This window comes from Ailuropoda melanoleuca, chromosome 1, assembly GCF_002007445.2.
Source record: "Ailuropoda melanoleuca isolate Jingjing chromosome 1, ASM200744v2, whole genome shotgun sequence".
Classification (NCBI taxonomy): domain Eukaryota; kingdom Metazoa; phylum Chordata; class Mammalia; order Carnivora; family Ursidae; genus Ailuropoda; species Ailuropoda melanoleuca.
The window spans coordinates 81,040,101-81,060,842 of NC_048218.1; the positions used below are offsets into that span (position 1 = coordinate 81,040,101).

Consider the following 20,742-nt stretch of genomic DNA (forward strand, 5'->3'; position numbering starts at 1 on the left):
CCCGGCCCCCCAGCCCCACCCGAGCCCGCCCCCGGCGCCCTGGCCCGCCCCCGGACGTGACGAAAGGGGCTGTGCGGACCGAGGGGCCCGGCGTGCCCAGGAGCCGTCAGGAGCTGGGGGTCAGCCGGGTGGGCGGGGCAGCCAGCGGGCCTGGCCAGGTGCGGCTTCTCGAACGCGTCTTCTTCCCTCTGCCCCCATTCCCCCCAGCCCAGGGGTAGGATTAAATCGCGTCTGTCTCCGCCTCTTGGCGACTCCTCTGTTTCTACCTCCTGTTGCAGGTCTGTGGCTGTCTTTGGTCCCCCGGTCCCCCAACACGCATACGCACATTCTCGAGTGTAGTGACTGAAAGTTAATCTCCAGAGGTCTCGTGTTTGGGTTCAATTAAATTGTCAAAGTCTTTTTCTCAGTGCATAGCGCAGCCCTCTTCTTAAGCAAATGATTGAGCTGGAGCTAGGGGAATCTTGATCACCGCCTCTTAAATAATTTTGAGAGGGGTTGCAACTACCCTGTGCTTGATCCAGTCTGGACCACCGTTTCCGGGAGAAAGGACGAGATACCCCGTTTTGCTCTGCTAAACTGAACAGGTTGCGGGGGGGGGGAGCAATGTTTTGTACGGAAATGTAGTTGTTGACTGTTAACTGTCAAACTCCTGCAATCAAAAACACTCTAGAAGTAGCAAGACCTACGTAACATAAGGGTGTGGATAAATAAAGGTAAGGAGGAATGTAAAAGCAACTAGAACAAGGCTTTGACTTGGAAGGCTGAAACGAAGAGCTTGAGCTCCGTCTTGTTCAAAAGCAGCTCCACGTACATCTTGAGTGTTATATATGTATCGTGTGCAGTGTTTTTGCTGAATTAAAGAACACTTCACCAACATACAGGCGTTTGTGGTTAAAACAATTTTTTTTAATTAAGAGAAAACAGGAATGAGAATAAATGACCAGGCAAGTTATTGCATATATACATAATCTTTTAGTTTCAATAAACATTCCATATGATTATCCAGTGCCACAAATAGAGCCTTTCCTTAGGGATATTTATGATCTATAAAACTAGCAGTGGAATTTTATGTTATAAGTAATCCAACTACAGAAATTAGCTTGATATTTAAAGAAAAAAGAGGTCTTACTTTTGTTCTTATGATTGAACCTTGCTTTATGACCCTAAAAGGAAGTTTGAGATATATTTACTTATGGTAATAAAGTACCACTACCATTCAGGGAGCACTTCTGTGTCCCAGGCCCTGTACTAAGCTCTTTACTTGCATGGTCTAATTTAAGCCCTCAAACCCTTTGAAGTTGAAATTATTATTTTCCAGTGTATGGATACAGGAACGGAGGCCCGGGTTAAATAACTTACTCAGCTTAAGTAATTTGGCAAAGCTGGGATTTGGATCCTGGATAATCAAGCAACAAAGCTCATGTTCTTAAGATATGTAAAGAAACACAAATATGACCATACCTAATTAGCCTAACTACTTTTCATCTGCAAGTGGTCTGATTAAAATTAGGCCTGGAAATTTTTATTTATATGCCACTAATATTTATCAATTTATAGATATTTTATTTATATGCCACTAACATTTATCAATTTATAGAAATCTAGAGGATACTTTGTGATTATTTAACTGTGTCCTGAATTTCAGAAGATAGAAGTGGGAAAAGGACTTGATTCTAAGTGCTATGGTGCGATGTGGTAAGAAGTGATCTCTAGATAACTGTAAAGATCATAACTGTAGCTCAGACTGTCAGGAACAGAACACTCAAAGACTGTTTTGTTCTCAAAGCACTTGTCAAGAGCAATATTATATACCTCGTATTAATCCAAGGAACATAGAGTACTTTTATACTATAGATTATAACTCATTAACAGTAATGAAATCAATTTAGTGTGTAATAATTGGTATTTTAAAAATAGAACAGAAAACATCAGAATGTATTGCACAGTGTAATATGTATTGTTTTGTGAAACTTTTGTACAGACACACACACACATGCATAGCAGGTCACAGTATAAAAAGAATTTCTTCCTATTGGTTGCAGTTGTAAAGGTTTAAAAAGCATTGACATGGGAATAACAGAACTTAAGGCAGGCACCAGCTGTAAAAGAAAATGTGTTTGGAGGGGCGCCTGGGTGGCACAGCGGTTAAGCGTCTGCCTTCGGCTCAGGGTGTGATCCCGGCGTTATGGGATCGAGCCCCACATCAGGCTCCTCCGCTATGAGCCTGCTTCTTCCTCTCCCACTCCCCCTGCTTGTGTTCCTTCTCTTGCTGGCTGTCTCTATCTCTGTCAAATAAATAAAATCTTTATAAAAAAAAAAAGAGAAAATGTGTTTGGAGTCATTTATTCATTTCACATTTATTTCTTAATTATTGAACACCAAATGTATGCATAACAACTGCCTAAAACTAGGAGAAGACACAAATGGAAGTTTAAGGTGACCCTTTCTCTCTGGATAGAGTTTACAACCTAGTTGGAAAGAGAATTTACGGAGAGCAATCATTTAAATCACTGCAGGAGCAAATACTTAGAGTGGAGAAATCTCAAGGTGTTTGAGGTACAACTAATAAGAGTAACAGGTAGTAACTAAGAGGTGGGGTTGGGTGAGTAAGGATAGGCATAGCATGGGGAGAGTTTCTGATTAGTCACAAGAGTTTACTGGAGGTGGGCAATTCCTGGAATTTTCTGAACAAGGAAACGATGGGATGAAATCAGAATGCTATTCCATGATACTATATATGATAGGTAGGAGAGAGAAGAAAGGTCAGAGAAATTATTGCTAGAGTGGAGTATTGAGTTCAAAAGTGCTGGACTGGCGAAGAGCCAGAAGTAAATAAAGCATGTTGTAGGAAGTTGTGCTCTGGTGACAGACTAGGAAATCTGAAACTTCAGTCATTCCAAGTGAGGTGACAGACCTTCCAAGAGAGTAAGTTTACCAGCATCAAACAGTCACTGAATTAATGGTAAATATGGTTCTTTTTCTTGAGTCAACCTGTTAATATAATTCTGTGCTAGTTACACTTGTGAGGTATGTTTAATCCCAGGAAAAAATTATATCTCCTGGTTTGGTGGAATAGGTGTAACAGGGACAAAACAAAGGAGAATATTTTTCTTGATTAGAACATCTTGGACTATCAATAGAAAGCACAGGCTATGAGCTTGTTAAGGTCAAAATTCCTGGGCTCATTCATTTTGGTACCCACGGTGTCTTAAGGGTACTCAATAAATGTCTGTTAAATAAGTAATTAATATCAGTAAATGAGTAGTTAAGGAAAAAATACCTACTTCAGGTATATCAAAGTAATACAAAGCAGAGCATAATGCATTATTTCAGTAGGTCCCAGGCTGTGCAGTAAGACCAGTGGTCCCCATCCCTTGGACTCAGGGTGCTCTCTATTGTGTGCCTCTCAGAACATGTCAAGGGTCAGTCTGGTCTGACGGGAGACCACTGAGCCTTGCCAGTCTTTGCCTTACTGCCTTAATTATTTCTTTAGCAATACAAGCAATCAGATGAGCCCTAGAATCTGCTCTATCTCATTTTTTAAAAGGCCACTTTCCACTTTTCTCAAAATGATAAATTTAGTGGATTATACATTGTTCCACTTAAAAAGTGATTATGACTTCTAATAATTATCTGATTATCATTCCAGAATTTCTAGACCAGACTTCAGGCAGAAAGAAAACAGACTTCAGACAAGATTTCCAGTACTGACCAGGATTACACATTTATCACCTTATGAAGAAATTCATTAGGAACAATATCACATTACATATTTGCAGCTTTTCTTGAAAATTTCTCAAAACAGGTAGCGGTTGTAGACTAAGTTACATAAACACAGTCTTAATTTTTGGCTGTTTATGCTTATACAGAACTGAATCTCAAAACCCCAGTGAGAGTTAGGATCCATAAAAATGACCTCTTTCTTGAAAATCTCAAGTATGCAAAACAGAAATGTGTTCCGCACCTTCCTCCTTCCTTATCTTTTTAAAAGATTTATTTATTTACTTTGAGAAAGAGAAGGAGAGAATGGGGGGGGGTTGCAAAGGAAGAGAGAGAATCTCAAGCAGACTCCCCACTAAGCATGGGGCTGGATCCCAGGACTCTGAGATCATGACCTGAGTCAAAATCAAGAATCAGCCGCTTAACGGACTGAGCCATCCAGGCACCCCCTTTCTTCCTTATTTTTAAGTTGCCCTTTAACAACTCAATGCTACTTTTTTGCGAACTAGATGTAGCATTCTATCACTTCTCTTGTAAAAAAAAAAAATAGAAAGATGAACTTGTGTACCTTTTGGACTTAGTTTTATTTGTCATAAGAGGGGAGGCACTCAGACAAGCACCTGTGATTGAATTACCGACAGTGACGGCCTCAGATCAGCGGCAGCAACACCAAAGCCGCTGTTGTTAATTACCAGTCTCCAAACCTAACCAACTTTTTCGCTTACTTGTGCCACGTAATAGATCAAATTATTTAGCCATCTAGAGGCATTAGTTTTTATAGTGTTTTAACTTCTGGACATCACGAGGAAGTTTCACTGCTTGATGTTAGGTATTTTATGAGTGTTTTTGTTTCTGATTAAAAGGACTGCATTAGGTCTAACTCAGAGAAGGTGGAATGGTGGTTGCCAGGGGCTGGGGAGAAGGGGGAAAGGGGGAAGTCTTGTTTAATGGCTACAGAGTTTTAGTGTTATAGGATGAAAGAGTAAAAAAAATTTTTTTGAGGATGAAAAGAGTTATGAAGATGGATGTTGGTGATGGCTGTACATTATGAATATATTTAATGCCACTGAACTGCACACTTAAAATGGTTAAGATGATGGGGCGCCTGCGTGGCTCAGTCATTAAGCATCTGCCTTCAGCTCAGGGTGTGATCCCGGCGATCTGGGATCAAGCCCCACATCAGGCTCCTCTGCTGGGAGCCTGCTTCTTCCTCTCCCACTCCCCCTGCTTGTCTCTCTCTCTCACTGGCTGTTTCTCTCACTGGCTGTCTCGGTGTCAAATAAATAAAATCTTTAAAAAAAAAATGGTTAAGATGATACATTTTATAGGTCTGTTTTACCACAATAAAAAAATGGGGAAAATTGACTGCAGAGGTAGGTGTTTGCTAACAGCTGCTTCATAGATTTTTGTAAGCTAAACCGTCACAGTTGTTTTCAATGGTAGAATCTTGGCATTTGCCCTTTTATGTATATGAGAATAGATCCACAGTTGTTTTCTGAGGAAAATCTTGGCTTCGTTCACAAATATTACCTCAGTTCTCCTCTCTTTCCTTAAACTTTTCAAAAGCAATGTTAGTCCTATCCCCAATTCTGCCTGGTCCTAATGGAAATGAATATGCCCTAAATTGCCAGTGCATCTCTGTGCTTTGCAGGGATGATCAGAAATGCTCAGTTGGCAGAGGTAGTGTTAATGGAGAATTTCCTGACGACCATTCACTCTTTTTGGGTGATCTGAATTTTGTCTTTAAAAGAAAAGTGATGAGAAGTCTGTGGAAAGTCTTGTTTTGGCTCCTCCAGTGATGACTTTCACTGAACTGCAGTTTGGGGCCACACGAACACCTCAAGTCTAGGGGCGAGAGAGATGCAGCCTGAGGAATCCCACAACTGTTTTTACCGTGGAGGTGCAGGTGAGAACGTTGCTTGTCATGTTCTCTTAACAAGAGCCTGTAGACATTCATTGCCACAAATGACTGTGCTTCTCTTGAGCAATTAGTTTTTTTTTCTAATCTGAGCCTTTCGAATTACGTAATAGAAGATGCTTCCTTCCATCATGTGTCAGTACTTAAAAAATTTGGAGGCTTACTTATGGCAAGTGCCCAGACTCTACACTGTACGTTTTGTGAATGATTTTCGCCCTGAGTTCTTACTTGTCTACTCGTAGTTTCCCTTTGGTTAGTTACTCCACTTCCTTAACATCTTATTGTGCTGTATGTATCTCATAAGACATCTTCAATCTTTTCTGAATAAAAGGGATAAAGGAAAATATGACATAGCCATTCATTCTTATAAGTCATAAAGATTAGTTTTTTTGGGTTTTTTGTTTTTATTTTATTTGTTTATTTTAGAGATGGGGAAGGGGCGTGCGGGGGGGGCTCTCTTAATTGGATTCTGCGCTGAGCACAGAGTCCAACGTGGGGCGGGCTTGCTCTCAGGACTCTGAGATCACGACCTGAGCTGAAACCGAGAGTCGTTCCCTCAACCAACTGTGCTACCCAGGCACCCCTGTTTGTTTGTTTGTGTTTTCTATAAAGATAAGTTTTAAAATGAGACAACGAATCCCAAATAATTTAATCTGAAGATTATGTAATTTCCTTTACCTCCACAACAATTACATATGTATTTTCACTACTTTCCAGTGACTATAAATGCTAATTTATGTGAGTAGCAGATTGACTGAAAGCGATGAGTAAACTGAAGCTAGGTAAGGCAGTGTATGAAAGGAGGGAAAAAAATGTGAGCAAGAAGAAAACATGCTGAGTCAAAGTGAAATCAAGAGCGATGTTCGTTAGGATTGCAACTAGTAGAATGGTTTGGAAGTTGAGCATTGAGAAATGCTAGTTCGAAGAGACCTCTGTATGGGGGACAGGATGAAGGTGGCTACTTGTCAGAAGGGCTAGCTTGAACATCTGATTTTGATAATAGCTTACCACTAAGTAAGGGTGTAAGAAATTCACGTAAAGGCAAAACCCTGTTGTATCGTTAGTGCTCAGGCTGGCTAAGCAGAAGGGCTCTGGGTTGGACTGAAGACAGGAGCTGGGTTGGTTTGGGATTATGGAAGATAGGATGCTGGGGCAGAAACAAAATGTAATCAGGAGAAGCCACATTTCTCAGGGAATCAGGTGAGAGGAAGATCCGAGCAGGGGAGAGCTGAGATCCAGCAGTGGATCCACAATAACCTAGAGCCGCAGAAATCCTTGGGTATCTCCAGCGCTTAACCTAAGGCCTGGCACATAGTATGTATTCAAAATGTTTTTGTCACATAAATAAAGCTGGACCAAATTGGATCCTGTATCTACGTTATTGTCATTGCTCACTTGCCTGTGATTAACGTCCCAACATGGTTGCAGTGGCATGAAGGCCTTCCCTTGTGCATACATAACAGCGTCTGGATGAGTCTGCCTTAAGAAGTGACTTGCTAAGGGAGCAGAGGAAATAGATGAATGGGGTCAAGACTGTGGTCTGAGCCACCTTCGGTCATTTCACGTGCTGCATGTACCATCTGGAAATTCCTTCTGACATCTTCTACCTTCTTCTTAGCTAATTCTTCATCATTTAAATCTTAATGTAAAAGTTACCCTTCAGAGGTTAGGTCCCCTTGCAGAGCTGGGAACATTTATATAAACCCTAAACACTTAAAAGATTTTGTTGGCTCCCCCCACACCCCTAAATATGAATTCAAACTCAAAATAAAAGTGTGAAACATTTACTTTTTTGTGAAATGACATACAACAAAATGTATACATATTCTGAACCTCTTTCTAGATTTTCTTTTCTGATTCAAATTATCTCCCTCTTTCTCTCTCTCACAAATACAGCCCTACACATGCCCAGGCTCCCCCGCTTTCTCTCTCTCCCTCTCTTTCACTGTTTCTTGAGCCTTTGCTGGTGCCTCAAGCAAGTGTGGAGTCAGCTACCCAGGTAATTCTGCACACTCCCCATTAAGTATTCCCACGGTGTCCTGAGAGTACCCTGCATGCCGGTAATCATGTAATTTTTGCTGCAATCTGCTTAATGTCTGTCTTCCCTATTACTCTGTATTCTTCTGTTGGCCAGGGACTGGCTTTGTGAAGTTCAATAATTCGAATATTAAGTTGCTTGACCACTTAGTTGGTAAAATGTTAACAACTTCTAAGTGACCAGTGAAGAAATCAGTGAATCTTCTCGAATGGTAAATTGGACTTTTTGAGTAGAAGGGCAGTGAAATAAGATGACTTACTAGGTGAGAAGGACAAATGAAATAAGAGGTATTCTGCACAATATTGACTTAATCAAAGACTTCACAGACTATTGTTGCTATTCTAGTGAAGCAAATTGATTTCCTCTAGATAATTCCTAGACAAATAGATCATAAATCTGTCATTACAATCAGTCTGTTGTTGACATTTTATAAGACCCATTCACAAAATCATACTAAGGGTTTTCCTATTCTGATCCAGATGCTAGATTCTGGCTCTCGTCCTCCACCCTCACCTCCTCTGTCATCATTCAGTTATTCAACAAATATTTGTTGAGTGTTCAGCGAATGGTTGTCATCATGCCAGGTGCCTGGGCTAACAGTTCTACAGACTTTGCCCTCAAGGAGTTCATAGTGTAAGACCTGGGGTACTGTTTTAGGATTAAGTTATTCATAAGACAATTTTATGTTTGTTATCTGGAATATAATGAAAATATATGTGAAAGCATTGAGAAATGTACTAACTGTACCTAGGTAGGAAATGACAGGTACATAGAGTAAAGAGTCCACAGGAAGATAAAGTTTAGAAATTTCTCAGTTCAGGGGCGCCTGGGTGGCACAGCGGTTAAGCGTCTGCCTTCGGCTCAGGGCGTGATCCCGGCATTGTGGGATCGAGCCCCACATCGGGCTCCTCTGCTGTGAGCCTGCTTCTTCCTCTCCCACTCCCCCTGCTTGTGTTCCCTCTCTTGCTGGCTGTCTCTGTCTCTGTCGAATAAATAAATAAAATCTTTAAAAAAAAAAAAAAGATTTCTCAGTTCTGTGACCTCCAGCTTAAGACCTGCTTGTTCACCGACCGGATAGATCCTCAATAATTCAACGGAGACATGGTAACTTTTCTAGATGGAGCAATATTTCTTGCCAATCAGCACATGCACACTCAGTGACCTTGCATGAAGAAACATCCTGTCTGTAGCAAAGGAGATTGCGTCTCATCTACACAAAGCAGGAGTGATGGTGTTGTCAGTGTGTGTGTGTGTGTGTGTGTGTATTTATGCATGTATATGAAGACATGGAGAGGTGATATGTGTATATTTTATTGGCTTACTTGATTTTTACCCAGAATGACTAATGAATATAAAACTGTAGTCTCAACCCTCAGAGGTGGTTGTTAGCTTTCCACAGGGGAAAACTTGTCCCATGCCATAGCTTGCACTTGCAGCCGCAAAGTAGGACAAGAAAGAGCAGTAACTCAGTGGAATCATGAGCATGAGATGACCAGAAATTCAGTTCAAACATATAATGGTGGATCAATATTACCCCTGTAAATAAAGAGGAAGAGATTACTGTTAGATGCATCACTCTGACTTTCCACTGTCCTGTGGAGAAAAAAGAAAAAAAAACCCCTCAGAATCACAATAGGAAAAGTAAACAACTTTTCAAACACACATATATGTGCATATTTCCCTCAGTATTATTTTCTATGTGTTGTTTTTATTTATTTATACCTGTACAGAAAGATGCAACTATAATTTAACCTTGAAAAATATGACTGTGAATTCTAACTGATAGGCATTAGTCCAACTCAGTAATTAACGATAGTGCCAGCAAATGCGGGAGCTCCACGAGGTTGCATGAGAATTCTGAATGGCCTCTTGTTTTAACTTCATTGATTTGTTTTGATATGTCGAACAAGAAAATGCAACTTTTCTCTGAGTTAATTAATTAAATAGTGTGTCGGGAGAGACGCCAGTTTTTTAGGTGGCATCCATCAGTTTAGCTCCATCTGCTGTGTTTTATCAAGTCGCTATTTAAACTCTGAAACAGTAGTTAGTTTGTGGTTTTAAGATTGTCCCGTAGCTTCCCTAAAATGATTACTCCATTACTAACCCCTAAACATGTTCTTATGCTTCTCAGCATTGGAGTGGGTGTGCTGGTCCAGTACCAGAAGAACTTATTCTTATTTGAGGCCAGATCAGAGACATCCAAGTGTCTCAGAGTCTTAACAGTTCTCACTGGGGCTCTTTGTCGAACATATAGATGGAATTTGTCTCCAGTTGAAGCTGAAATTCTCTTTTTTCTGTATTTCCTTTCTTCCTCTTGCCCCTTTGCTCTTCCTCAGAATCCTAGCTCCCAGCTGCTCCCTAGCCCTTGAGTCAGAGTCTGAGGAGATGCATCACTGAATCCAGTATGGGAGAATGACAGAAAGTACTTGCATTCTTCAAAGTGGGGCATTTGCTGCTATTAATTACCTGTTTTAATAGAACTTTGATGATTTTTAAATATTAATATTTTATTTAATATTATGAGTAATAATTCTCAGAGATGAGCAAATGTAGCCTGCTCTTTAATTCCTCTTTATTCACCTGGCTTGAATTTCTATTGATTGAATGTTAGACTGAGAGTAAAAGTATATTTAATTAAATTACCTTTGGCTACTTCAGAAATATGCAATTTAACTGTGATGCAACAATCACATCATTTAATATTTACATTCTTGTAAATAATGCATAAGTTTTCTTCATAACCAATTTAAATATTAATAAATAGGGGGATCTCTCCAATATGGTGCTCAGAGAAAATAATTGTGGAATGAAAGATATCTTTTGTGGATATACAGTGCAGGGGAGGGGGGTTCAAAGTCAGTGTTACTTCTCTATACTTTTCTCTCCAACAATATTATCTCTGTGGGTAATAGTAGATCTTCAATACCTTGCTCTTACCTATCTTTTTTTCTCTGTATCCCCTATTGGTTTCAGCATCCTTCTTTGCAAGCAATTGTCTTTATTTCATCATTCAGATAGAGTGAGCCTTTTGAAAGTTAGTGAATCAACAGAAGCCCGAAAATTATACATGCACACTGTTTGTTTAATAATGGTGTGCAATCTGATTACTGTGAGTACAATCTGACAAAATTTTCTATTTAAACAGAGTTCGTGTGATGGCAACCTCTGTTCTCTCAGGATTACTTAAATGGAAAAATCCCTTTAAGGCTAGAGCAGAACTTGTGGTACAATATTGAGTAATCAGGAATGTGAATTAGCTTTGAGCTTACCATCAAAATGTGAAAAAAATAAATTTGAATGAAAATAGAGAATATGACCCTCAGTTGCGGCTCTGGGTTTCCTTATGTGGTTGACATTCCCAGACAAACCTCCTTCAGAACAGCGGTGAAGATTGTTAACTTACAGAGTTAAGAAATAATTTGTTGACCTTTATGTCATACTGAAATGAAGTCACTGAGAAGAAAGTACTGTTCACTTTAGCTGTAGGTAAGTTCAATAGAGTTTCACTTCCTCTCACCCACAGTTTCCAAACCACTAGACCACTAACTGTTGAGTGGAGTCTTTAAAGTCATCATAAAATGAGATAGCAATTTGATAATTAATTGATTTAATACTGAGTGCCAAGACACAATGGAGGCTCAAAACCCACAAACCCCAAGTCTATTAAATTATCCTGTTTTGAATGTCTATTTTAGGAAGAATAAGCAGATGATTTTAAAGTAGCTATTTCATTTTGTATAACTGCAGTCTGAGGAACTGTTAAATCACATAGTCTGAGAAAGCTTTCAGAAGGCTCTCAAGGTTTGAGCTGATGTATTTCATTAAGGAAAAATCATTCCCTGCCTGCTAATTTAGCCAAAAATATGATTTATCTCTAATATAAACTTCCAGAAATGAAAACAATATATCACTGAATTTTAAATTATCGATAACAATCAAGATTCAAGTTGCTGCGAGTATGTTAGAATTGATTTGGTCATTTTGTCACTTCCTTTATATGGTGCCTTCTCTGGGTTTATGGTCAATAATTTGTCAGATGCAATTATGTTTCTGAGTTTAATTTTCCTTTACCCTATTTGACAAACTATATTCTCATAAGATATTTTGTAGGAGTTACTCTTTTTTTTTTCTTAAAATTATTCACCAGTTTTTCATATTATTCCCCACAATGTTACCACATGAGTGCAGTCATCTATTTACTCGCTAGAAAAGCTTTGATATGTGCAATATTTGATTGGTCTTTTAACCCACTGCAACCAGTTTAATCCCCACACCAGGCATTACTTAATAACAATAATAAGAAGAAGAACAATAATAATGCCTACTATGTGTTAAGCACTTACTAGGAGCCAAGACTTGAACTAAATGACATGTTTTCTTATTTAATCCTCACTGTAAGCATGAGATTGGTATTATTTTATTCCTATTATAATACTATTATTTTTATTTTTATTGTTGTTTATATTATTATTATTATTGCTACCATGTACTGAACTTAATACGTGCTGAGTACTTTACCCATATTATATGATTTAATCCTCACATTAACTCTGCATAATGAAGTTACACAGCAGTATGGCCAAACACTGTCGTTAAACCACTGAAATACTTTCATCGTGGGCAGTGAAGAGGTGCTGTCCTCAGTTCCCCAAGTGCCCTTTCAACCCCTTTTCTCTGGTTGCCCATCTCTTCTGGGGCCACTCAACCTTGTCCTTCTCAAATTTAGAAACTGAAGAGGTAACACTGGGCACAGGAGCCCTTTAGGACCTTGCTCCAGGGCCAAAGCCAGAGTCTGTTGAGACAGCTGGTGGCCAAGCTGTACCAGTTGTTAAGTATTGTGACTGTTAGCAGGGATGGATGTATTATCATTTCCATTTTGCAGGTGGGAAAATTCACATAAGTCCATAAAAATTAAGCAACTGGCCCAAGATCACCCACCTAGGGAATATCAGAGTCAGGATTCAAACCCAGGTCCTCTGCAAGCTACAAGCCCTGTTCTTAGTTACTGCAGTGTACTAGAAGATGGAGAAATCCAGCTGACGTTTGATGCTGACTTTCCAGTGTGAATGGCTTTGGAACTCTGTACACTGTGTCCGACTACTGGTATAGTGAAGTTTAAGTTTCACAATGTTTTTAATGTTTACCTTGAAGCTGTGAGAGTATTGCTCTCCTAAGTAATTCCCAGCTATAATAATGAGCATGTAAGTACTAAGATGATGGGTATCATTCTGCGTCATTCTGCCAACAAGCCCATATCCACCGATTTAGTCGATGTATTTGCAATAATCTCCCCATAGGTAGAAATTATTTTATTCATTTTATTACTGGGTCCCCAATATAGCAACATTGGTATTCAGCCTAACCAAGAATTAAAAGTTACAGAAATGACATTTTTATATACTTTTAAACTATACACTTTACTTTTATATTATTTTAGTGCCCAAAGTCCTACTACTAAAGGCTGAAAAGCCTCAGCATTATACTTTGCTTCTCTACTTCTGTGTCTCGTCTATCACAGCTTTCTCCATTTCTGATGAAAAGTTAGCCTCCAATGTAGCATCCTAAATGTCCCCATTGCTCCTACAACCCTATGGCTAGTTTAAAGGAGATGTGCTGCTATTATTACACAGCTATGTGTCTTTTAAAGGCAGTTACTCAGCATCGGCACATGAATCAACAAATCTGCCAACTACAAAGTTTACTTTTATTTAATGAAACACGACAATCCTTCCAGAATTGGATATGCCACATCCACACACCAAAACAAAAATTTGACTCGCAGAAAGCGGAAATACTCTGGATGCGGTGGGAGAAGTATATTTTATCCATATGTAGCATTTGGAGAGGGAATAAGCAGGAAAAGCTTTTGGCAGGTATGTTTGGCATCGGGGGCAGGGCCAAGAAGTTTTCTTAATCCACAGTGGGGCTTTTGGTTCCATTTGAAACCCCTGGGAACAGTGGAGAAGTAGCCTGCAGCAGCACCAAGCAACCTCCCCACAAAGCAGCAGCAGGAACGACAAACCCATCTGTTATCTCTCTTGGGCCCTAAGCAACACCTGGGGCCCTAAGGCTGTGGCCAGCTCTCTGGCGATGGTTAATTCTAGAACTTTCGGTAGCATTTAAGAAGGGGTGCAGCCTGCCATATGGTCACGTTTTCAAAGGTTCAAGGTGGCTGCAGCTCAGAGAGTTGTAGGAACACACCTGAAGCTGGAGTTATTCTTCACCACTCAGGGAGACTGGGATTGGTGGGGAGCAGCCAAGGGAGGAGCTATTGTGATGGCGGAGGACTAGAGCAAGAAGGGCGTGGGAATCCCGTGGGCCCCTAGTGGAAGACAGAAGGGACCTGGAAGAGGAGGGCCGAATCTCTAGCGAGTACCCTGGAGAGGGCCTGAACTGGTGATGATGCTGTTATCTTCATTTCTTTCAATTGTTTTATTTTATTTTTTTTCCTGGGACCTGTAGAGTGTCTATAAAAAAAAAACAAAACAAAACCAAACCACCCAAGTTGCAGTCACTTCTATTGTCTTCAGGGCCACACTGTGAGACTAAATGTTCCGTTCACGCATAGTCATGAAAACGCTCTGAGAATGGCAAGTTTCCTCTTATCCTTTGTGAGAGCATCAACCACACACAAGAGCAACCATCATTTCCACACGTTATTGAGGCCCTGCTATGTGCTGGGAGCTCTGTTTGCCACTGTATAGTTCAAAGGAGATGGGGCAATTGAAGTCTGTTTCACCTGAAGGAAACGGAAAAAATTAGCTTCTGGATGTCATCCCTGTGCATCCACCATTACGTTTATATTCTGTGGCTAAAGTGTGGCCTGGAGTGCACCATGCTCAGTGGTAGGGGTGTAGACATTTTGGAATAGAAGAGGTTTCCTTGGCATTCATTGATGTGGAGGGGATTCCTTGGGGAAGACTTGGAGAACTAACTGTTCCATAAAGTCTGCTTTAAATATCACAGATTAGAAAATGTTTCATCAATATTTTGAAATTGATCAAACTGGGGATGTTCAATTTAGCAAACCTCCCAAAGGACCAACATATAAAACCAGAAAGGTATTTTATTAATTTACAATGAGAAATAAAACCTTTAGGGATCAGGGAGCCTACTGTTTCATTTTTCTTCCATTCATTCTCTGAACTGAAACCCCAGAAGAATCTAAACTATTAGCTGATACCTTGAGGGGTGTAAGCTTAGAAGAGGAGGTACTTAAGAGAGACTTATATTTAATGGCATTACATTAAGACAGCCCAAGCATACATTCCTGCTCTAAGGAAATACCTACCAGGGAGAGCAGGTACTTAGTAGAAGCTGGCTTGGTTCCCTTTCCTTAAGACACAAATTAACTGGGCTCTGCAAATGTTACACTGTGAATCTCGTTTTCCTATATTTTGTGGCAGATCATGTCTCTCTACTATTCTCCCCTTCACTATATTAATTAGGTAGCAGGCTATTTTCTGTAAGGTGCATCTCAGTGCTGATTTTGGGTTTAACACCCAGAGGGCAATCTTATTTCCATTTCCTTTTCTTCGAGAATATCTCCTTACCCACGAGCTATTTATAAGAGTGATTACGGAACTTCTAGCTGTTATTTATTTTGACATCATTTCCAGTTTCATCCTGATTTCAGAAATGGAAGAAATAGAAAGCATGGAGATAGATAGAGTGCATTGTTAACAGGCTAGATTTGAAATTAGGATTTCCTAATGCTGAACCCTTTGATAAATTCAGTAGTTTTCAAAAGTTAATTATATGTTATTATTGCTATCCTAATTAGTATGCTTATTTAATTGGGCACTAAGGTGCCAATTAAAAGAAGAAAAGGCTATCGTAAAGTAGGGAAAACAATTGATGTAAATTTCCTAGAAGTAAAATCCACGGGAGATATAAAATCTTCTGTAAAATCACTCTCACTGTGTGTCTCTGGTTCAAAAGATTGCTACACCATTCAAAATGGAGAAGCAAAAATCCCTGTCGGTTTTCCATCAACTCTACTCAATTTGATTGCTTGAAACCGAGAAACCTGAGTGCACAAGGTTTACCCTACAGCCAGGTCCAGCCAGCTGCTCCGTGAATGCATTCTTCAGAGCCTCCTTCTCTCCTTGCTTCTCTGGACTAGACCAGAACCACGGTTCAGCTTGGAAAGTCAGCTTCGCAGGAAAGCAGGCCTTACAGTGACTTGTTTCTGGATGTCCACATGTTTGGTTGTTAAATCCTCTGGGTTTTCTGATGGAAAACAAAACCAAAACCAAATACAAAACCAGGGGGGATGTCATCATATATTCAAACCCTCAGGGAAGCTTCTTTCTCCAAACAGTACTCCTTTCTCCCGTCCTCAAGAAATCCAATGTATTAATTACTGTTGGCTAACTAAATAGATTTTTAAAACCAGAAGAACTGGTTTTTAAAGAACTTTTAACTTATATCTACACTATTTTTTTTCCTAAATAGGAATGTATAAAGGCAAATAGTTTTGTTATTCAGAGCAAATTCCTGACCCCAAGTTTAGTGATATAATTGAGTGTACTAAGATTCAGGATTGTTCTTGGATTAACATTTCTTTTTGTAGTGTTAAATTCATATGTTAAAGTCATACTGTTTAAAAATACTAAAAATAATGATTGGATACTCTTTTTTTTCATAAGATTTAAGGTATGTAAACTCACTGAATTTTCTGAACAACCTTCTGTTGTGGTTAAAGTGTAATCAGTCCAGCTTTACAAAGAAGCAAATTAAAATTAGAAATATTTATATCTACTTCTAGGAAGCCAGTGAAAAGTGAGAATTCACCAGATTCTGAAATTCCCTGCTCCTGTTGTTCAGACATGCCTTTTAAAAGTTTGAGAAAAATATCTCTTCTACGCAAGAGGAACAACAGTTAGTAAACAAATACATGGGAAATAATGTTCATCCTTGATAGTAATTTAAAAAATGCCAGTGAAAGCAACTTTAAAATAGTATTTTACATCTACTAAAATAGCAAAAAAGTATAGCTTCTTATTATAACAATTGTTAATGTTGAAGTGAAATTATGTACTCATCATTGATGGCCCTGTAAGTTACTACAATCCTTTTAGAAAGGAGTCTGGCAATAAAGAACAGTTGACACAAATATAATTAAGCCCTTTGTTCCACTGAGGAATTTATCCCAAGAAAATAATTTAAAAGAAATAAAAAGATGAGTACATTCATTATCTCTTTAATCACAATAAGACGTTGTTACAAAGTAAATAATCAATATTAGGGGTATAGATTAAAATTTTGGTGGATCGCCTTTAAAAACTAGGGAGCACATTTTTTCATCAACCTTAATTGAAAATGAGTATCTATTTCATGATATAAATGTGTAATACACAGACTGCAGGCATAATCCAGCAGCTGATGGTGGTGAGAAATGATTGATTCTGCAATAATGTCAAACTTAAAAATTTAATTATTAAAATTTTAATGAAAATATAGTCTCAATAATTGATGGTCCTATTATGACCTGTATATCTCAGAATGACCAACAGTAATGACAGAAGGTTTCTCTTTTATAATATGATAGCCAAAAAATTAGGAAGAAATAGTAGAATTAAAATATCACTATAGAGGCATTGCTCAGTAATGGCTGCCTGCACCCCAGGGAGACAACCGGACACATGCTTTCTGATGGTACTATACAAATACCTATGAGATGGTTTTGTCCTCCACCGACAATAAATTGATAAATAAAGATAAAGAAATTTAAAAAATGATCATCTTAGATTTTAACTTACAGAAAATACACAGGCTAGAAGAATGTGTTCAATGAGTTCATGGATATTCAGTCAGCAAAATCTAGACAGTGGGGCCATTTGTGGGACCATGACTTTTCTTCAACAATAAAATGCAAGGAGAAAAAAAAGATCCAGGAGGACATTTATAGATTAAAGAAAAAAGCCCCCGAGATATATATCAATTAATAACAATATAGGGACCTTGTTTGCATCTGGATTTGAACAAACTGTTTTTATTTTTATTTATTTATTTTTAAAAAGATTTTATTTATTTATTTGGCAGAGAGAGAGAGAGACAGCCAGCAAGAAAGAGAACGCAAGCAGGGGGAGTGGAAGAGGAAGAAGCAGGCTCCCAGCGGAGCAGGGAGCCAGATGCGGGGCTCGATCCCAGGACCCCAGGATCATGCCCTGAGCCGAAGGCAGACACTTAACAACTGAGCCACCCAGGTGCCTCTGAACAAACTGTTTTTTTTTTTTTTATGTTTCTTTTTTTTTTTTTTTTTAGAGACAGCCAGCAAGAGAGGGAACACAAGCAGGGGGAGTGGGAGAGGAAGAAGGAGGCTCATATCAGAGGAGCCTGATGTGGGACTCGATCCCATAACACCAGGATCACGCCCTGAGCCGAAGGCAGACGCTTAACCACTACACCACCCAAGCGCCCCATGAACAAACTGTTTTTAAAAAGGCTTTAGGGGTGCCTCGGTGGCTCAGTCAGTTAACCATCTGCCTCCGTCTGCTTCTCCCTCTCCCTCTGCTGCTCCCCGCTGCTCGTTCTCTCTCTCTCAAATAAATAAATAAAATCTTAAAAAAAAATAAAAAAGCCTTTTAAAAAGGAAAATATGAGCACTGGCTATTAATAGTATTAAGGGTTTTTTTCTGATTTGGGAGGGACTGATAGTAACGAGGCTATTTTAAAAGGGAAGTCCTTTTTTTTTTAAAGATGCATATTGAAATATATGTAGAAAGAATATGGTATCTTGGATTTGCTTCAAAATAATCCAGAGTTTCTTCAAATAGAGCTCACATCAGTTTAGTTATGTGCCTGAAGCCTGTGGAATGGTGCACATGTGCTCCAGACCTTTCCATTTATAAATATATTCATTCCTTTGAAGGACCTTATCTTTCTTCACCAGAGCTTTTTGAGAGCTTATTTCTGCTTCATGGATTTTGTCTAGCTTCCCTACTACTTCAGTAACACATGAACTATTTTCCACATTTGTTTCTTTAAACAAACAAACAGAAAACCTGAACACAAATTCTGTTACTAAAATGTAGTCCTGCCCCTGGCATTCTCGTCAGAAAAAGGCACATCACAGAATCTGAGACCAATTAAACCCATCAATACTTATCAGATGTATATGATGGCATAAGCATGGAGTGTGATTGAGAGAGATTAAAAATAAATTCTCTGTCTTGAGAAATTGTCATTCAGTTGGGGGAGAACATCATGTGGAAATCACTATAACAATAATGAACATTTATTGACTTCTTACTCTCTGCCAGGTACTGAGCTAAGTGCTTTACATGCATTTAATGTTAATCCTTATAATGACTTCATGAAGTAGCTACTATTATTATTATTATCCTTTCTTTTTTTATTTCTAATATACAAATGAGGAAACGGAAGTGTGTGCAATCACAAGATAACATACTCAGCGTCACCCAGCTGGATTAGCATAAAAGGGCCTGAACCCCAGGTCTCTGTGAGGCAGAAGCCCGTGCTATGCACAACTGCACAAAACTAGCAGTAGTCTATTCAGTGAGATTTACTCCGAACCTTCACTGTGCAGAAGAATGTATAGTGAGCTGTGCCTGTATAGACAATGCCACATTGATGGTATGATGGTGAATCTCATGTGTCAACTTGACTGGGCCATGGGATGACCAGATATTTGGTCAAACATTATTCTGGGTGTTTCTGGAGGGTGTTTTTGGATGAGATTAACATTTTTCATCAATAAAGAAGATTGTTCTCCATAATAGGAGTGGGCCTCATCCAATTTGTTGAAGGTCTGATAGAGCAAAGACTGACTCTTCCCCAGATCAGAGGGAATTCTTCAGCAGACTACCTTTGGACTTCATCTGCACAATCAGCTCTCCTGGGCCTCTACCTGCGGCCCACACTGCAGATTTCGACTTGCCAATCTTCATAATCACATGAGCCAATTTCTTACAAGTCTCTTTCTTTCTGGAGAATCCTGACTAATACAAATATATTTTAAAAAACCCAAATAGAAAGAAGCAGTGTTTAAATTGCCACCAGATTTTGTAACACTGACACCATGATTTTATATGGAAGTGGTCTTTTCTTCCAGTGAATTATTTTCCTGAAAATGTGCTTCTAAAAGTGATCCCACTTGCTATATTTGATTCTTTCTTAGAGAAAAGACTACAGGAAAAAAGTTTTAGTTTTATCATCACCATTTTTTCCCCAAATTGTTCCATTGGTAGAAATGTTGACCTTATATTGGTCTTGGACTTCTAATTTATGGAATAATGTTATTAAGTAATTCAATATATATTGACCACTCCCATGCACGGCACTGAAAATCCAGAGATAAAATAGTCCCTGATCCCAAGTAGTTTATAATCTTAATAAGGAGCCAGATAAGCTAAAACCATTACACTATGATGATACCTACTGTATTGAAGGTATGTCCCAAAAGCAATGGCTGCAAAAAAGCTGTGCCTTAATGTTCAAGAGACTCAAGAAAATATCGCAGAATAATCATTTTAATAATTAAAAATGTATTTTCTTAGGTCATCACAGACTGATTCCCCTTTCAGATTCTTTATTTAAGGCAAGATCCACATTACAGCAACGTAAAAGGACTCCTGATCCTACTTTTTTTCTTGCTGGATGTCCTTCTGAACCTAGTTCTACAGTTATTAAGAAGTCTAACTTAATACCTGCAAGGGAGTCATGTTTTCCTACTCAATTTCACTTTTTTCTCTTTCTGTCTTCTAGAGCATCCTGGAATATGGGTTTCAGAGCAGCATTATGCTAAATGAAATTATGCATCTCCAAAATGGAGTTGCAACCCTTTTTCTCTTGTATGCTCCAGATCAGTAATGTCACTCTCTGACTTCACAAGCAGAAAGAATGATTCAGGGGCGCCTGGCTGGCTCAGTCGTTAAGCGTCTGCCTTTGGCTCAGGGCGTGATCCCGGTGTTCTGGGCTCGAGCCCCGCATTAGGTTCCCCCGCTGGGAGCCTGCTTCTTCCTCTCCCACTCCCCCTGCTTGTGTTCCCTCTCTCGCTGACTGTCTCTCTCTCTGTCAAATAAATAAATAAAATCTTAAA

At 39.1% G+C, this 20,742-nt stretch overlaps 1 long non-coding RNA gene across 1 annotated transcript in view; it reads right to left on the reverse strand.

Moving 5' to 3' along the window:
• Positions 1 to 15,730: 15,730 nt before the first annotated feature.
• LOC105241508 overlaps positions 15,731 to 20,742 on the reverse strand; it is a 49,014-nt gene continuing 44,002 nt past the window's right edge. Inside the window, exon 4 of the long non-coding RNA XR_004626045.1 lies at positions 15,731 to 15,908. This is a non-coding gene — a long non-coding RNA (uncharacterized LOC105241508). The remainder of the gene's footprint in view (positions 15,909 to 20,742) is intronic.